We start from the raw sequence: 4,505 nt of genomic DNA, 5'->3' as shown, positions 1-4,505 counted from the left end.
TCAAGTGGAAAGTACCTCTGGGCTGGAGAAGCAGGATATTCTAGCAATACAGATGAAATGGAACATAGAAGAGAAAGGAGGTTCCATTGGCACCATATTGAGCCATTCATTTGCCCAGGGAAGTGGGTGGGGGCTAAGGGGCTAGGGCTGGTCCCATGGCTACATTAAATGCTTGGCATGACTCCAGGGCTGCTCTAGTTAGTGACTCCAGCACAGTATGAGTTAGGTGAGTTAGGTGAGTTAGGTGTAGGAGTGTGGGGACAAAGAAAAAGGGAGGAGCGGTCCCTAGAGCCTGGGTGCCCATTACACTGGACTCAAATTCATCAATGTGCTGCTTGTTGTTGCCCTGCTGGATCTGGCGCATGGTCTTGTATTCATCTCGGCCCAGTTGCATGTTCTCAGCATGGATCATGTCATTGGCAGTCTTCTTGGACTCATCTCCGGCACTGGCCAGCTCCGAAGTGAGGGCCTTCAGGTGCTTCTGCACACGCTCATTCTTCTCTGCCTCAGTGGTACGTTCCTCCTCACTGCGGTCCTTGGCCATAGCATCAGCCCCTAGGTCAGCACTAGCCTCTGCCCCATTCTCATCCTGCTCATCCTACTCATTCTCAGCAGGCTTTGCCACAGAGGTGTACTCATGGCAGTCTTCAGCTCAACACGGGTCTTCTCCAAGTCTTCCTATACCATCTGGGCCTTCTGCTGCCACTCCACAGCCTCTCTCTCTTTCTTCTGTAGGGCCATCTCCAGCTGGGAGATTTGAGCTGTCAGCTCTGCCATTTCCAAGGCCAGCTTTTCCTGAGTCTTTTTCTGGTCCCGGGAGGCCTGCAGCAAGACCTCCTTGGCCTCTTCAGCTTCTTGACGCTCCTTGGTCAGCTTTTCAGCCTCTCTCTGGGCATGCTTCCGTTCCTGCTGAAGTTCCAGAGCCCTATGGGTCTGTTCTTCCAGTTCTTGCTGAGCCTTCTTAGTCTGTTCCTCGATCTGCTTCAGCCTCTCCATCAGCTCCTCCTTCTCCCGTTCAATCTTCTTTCTCCTTTTCTGCCATTTCACGCTTCTTCTTCTTCTCATTTTCCAGCATAGCACGCTCCATCTGCTTCTGGTGCTTCTCCTCCCGGGCCTGTGCCTTCATCTGCTTCACGTCAATGGTGTCAGGCCTGCAACGGCGCATGTATAGTTCATGGTTCCCCATGCACAAGGCCAAGATCCACTTGTTAATCCGCAGCCAGGGAACATAGAAGACTAAGTCCGGGGCTTTTTTGTCAATGGGCTTGATAACAAATTTCTTATCATTGAAGGAAATGCTCCTGATTTCACTCCAAGGGAAGCCTATATTGGGAGTTAGTCTGTCATTCTGCTCATAGATGTTAAGACCCAGAGCATCCACCCCCAGCCACAGCTCTGAGCCTGTCTTGTTCTTGATGCTGAAGTAGTTCACACCATACATCTCTAGATTTTGAGTAATCTTCAATATTCCAGGACAGCATCCTCCCCGAGCATGCCACCGTGTTCCTCATGCCACACCTGGATCCGCTCCTCCCACTGGTCCTTGTTGAGTTTGTGCTGTTCCAGGACTCTCTGTGGGAGCAACTTGTCTCCGGCCAGGTAGCCAGACTTATGCACCTCCTTATTGAAGTTGCCATACTTAGACAGGACAGCATAGGAGGCCAGCAGCACAGCAGTCTCAGGCGGGCAGTAAATATCATCATTGAGAATGCCCTGTTTCACTTGCAGAAAGAACAGACGCTGAGTGATGTCCTGAATCAATTCCTCGAACACATCCTCAGGGTAGAACTTGGCACTGAACTTAAAGAGCAGGGGGCTTTCCTTCCGCACGTCCTGGGCAGTCACCTTCTTATTGAGTTTCAGCCAGGTGGAGAAACCTTTAGTGTCCTGGTACTGCAGACCAAAGAACCAAACTTCCCTCAAGCCAATAGTTTTAACCACCTGGTCAAATAGCTGCTTCTCGGTGGTGTTGGGCTGGATGGCAAACTCCAGCTCTGCATCCATGGTGGTCACGCCCACACTGGTGGTTTTGGGCATGGTGGCGGCAAAGGCAGCGGAGTTGGCAAAGTTTAGCTAGGACTGTCGGGCAGTGCTGAGCACGCAGTACACACGGCTGGGATTCGGCTGGCCGGGGACTCAGATTGGGTCCCTCCCTAGTGTCGGGGCGACTGTTAGGCTTCCTGCTAACGGGCCACGACTTCACAAACCCCACCCAGGAAAGAGCGCCCCTGTCTCGCCGCCCGCTCCTTTATGTGGCCCAGCTTCCGTGCGGCTCCCCGCCCTCGCGCCCGCCTCCCCTCCGACCGCTGGCCTTGCCCTGCCCAGCCTTTCTCTTTTCAAAGAACATAAATTGTCTATGTTTTGATAAAAATTATAAAAACTATTTATTTAGCTTCAGAGAGAGTAAGAGGGACCTACTTGCAGGTGACCTCACCAGTTGAGAAGCCATTTAATCAATCCAATTGTGCACATTGCAAGAGAGTGGAATGATATATGCAGATTTGAGAAATATAAGAGACAATTATCTTATCTACACAATATCTAAAACCTAGCATGCATTATTATCTGTTACATATAGAGGAGAAAACTGAAACTCAAAAAGGTTAAATTATACAGCCAGTACCTCTGTGGTAGTAAAGGGCAGTGCTAGGGCCAAAACAGAAGAGTCAGAATCCAAATAAAAGTCCGTGCTTCATTACTCTGTGCCTTGCCTTCTCATATGTAGATGTTCACTTAATTAATGTTCTTGCTTCCGTGAAAGGTTTTATGTTGTTCCAGCTGTGGCAGCTGTTTTGTTATTATAGCATATCCTTTATACACCTTAATTTTTTCAATAGCTAACTTTGATTGCACGGCATATATTAGAGACTTCACAATTTAATATTAACAATAAACACAAAAAATAATATTTCTGTGTTATAGAAGAGAAAATTAAGACACACAAATTTAAAAGTACCTCCCAAATTTGCATAGCTAATAAATAGTGGATATGGAAAAGAAAACCATGCAACTGAACTCTGGGGTGAATTCTCTAACCTACTGCTTTGCTTCATTGCCAAGCCAGTGATAACTAAAAGCCCTCAGATGAGCCCAAGTTTATGCAAGATGATAACAAAGTTTTGACATTCATCCTTGCATTTAATAAACAACTACCTTATATGTACAATATGGCATGCACTGTTCTGGGCACTGAATATTAACCATCAATAAAAGTGATACAAAAAAATTTATTAATTAAGTTTTACCCTCTGGACAGGCTTGAGCCTAAGGGTGTAAAGTAGCTAACAGTCAGGACCACAGACAAAAGAATCAAGACACTGAGGCAGGAGAATAGCATGAACCTGGGAGGCAGAGCTTGCGGTGAGCCGAGATCGCGTCACTGCACTCCAGCCTGGCAAAAAAAAAAAAAGGAAAAAAATAGAATCAAAACAATTGTTTCTAGGAAAACTGGTCAGACAGCAGAAAACTAAATGATAATAAATTTTGAATTGTTTTTGCTAGACTCAACAAACTGAATTTTAGCATTCAACCAGGCCATACCCCACTGCAACCAATCAGTTCTGAAGTGATAAACCAAGGGTTTGATTGAAAGTGACTATCTTTCCTGGTGAAATTTGTGGTATTGCCTCTATAAGCTCTACTTTTCACTAGTCACAGGGGCCCTTCTCCTTCATATAAACCTATATACCAGCAAATCCCCAAATACCCTAGACTGGTTGCCTTTCACTTAGATTTTGCAGCTGAGAATCCACTAAGTTTCAAAATTTTATTTATTTATTGATTCGTTACTATATCAAAAATATAAGAAACCTACTTCCAGTATAAGAGACAGAGCTTACCAAACATATTCCTTCCCCAACTCCCACTAATCCTCATGACAGAACAGAAAGGGAAAGTCAAAAGGACGATATAAATTTTAAAACATAATCAAAGCCGTATAAAGAATTCTGACACACAGACTTCTTATTTTGTGAAGTAACACTTCCTATATTTTCGGTAAGCAGAAACTTTCAGAAAGAAAGCAAAATGTAATGTAAGTCAAAGTCCAAACTATCCTATATAGCTGAACTAAATTCCTTTGCTTTTCTATTCGCTTTTTAAAATCATACCTATCCGGTAGCTGGTCACAAGCCTTTTTCTTTATCTTCTTCATACCTTTCATTTTGGGTGTTTTATAAAAAATAATGCTTTTGTAGGTAGTCAGTCTTCTTTCTTCTTTAGCTTTTTTATGCTGGTTTTTAGAGTTTCATTTATCTTCTCTCCCAATCACTCTGAACCACATAAAAACATTTTCTTACTTCTTGTAGAATATGTTAAATATACCAATATATTTTTTCATGTAATCCAGCTTCAAGTTTCCCATTTTATCTTATTTTAAAATTTTGTTCTCTTCTTTCAGAGTTAAAAATACGAAGAAAAAATAAAAACAAAAAAAAATTTCTACAAAATGTTAGAAACAAAATATTTTTGTGTTCCAGCATTTTAGATTTTAGCTTTTCTTTCAT

At 43.7% G+C, this 4,505-nt stretch overlaps 1 pseudogene; it reads right to left on the bottom strand.

The window, feature by feature from the left end:
• Nucleotides 1-383: 383 nt before the first annotated feature.
• LOC129036147 (moesin-like) lies at nucleotides 384-2,203 on the bottom strand (annotated as a pseudogene).
• Between the last annotated feature and the right edge of the window lie 2,302 nt (nucleotides 2,204-4,505).

The sequence above is a fragment of the Pongo pygmaeus genome, chromosome 4, assembly GCF_028885625.2.
Source record: "Pongo pygmaeus isolate AG05252 chromosome 4, NHGRI_mPonPyg2-v2.0_pri, whole genome shotgun sequence".
In the NCBI taxonomy this organism is placed as follows: domain Eukaryota; kingdom Metazoa; phylum Chordata; class Mammalia; order Primates; family Hominidae; genus Pongo; species Pongo pygmaeus.
The sequence above is the reverse complement of the archived record's forward strand: the minus strand, read 5'-3'. Positions and strand labels throughout refer to the sequence as shown.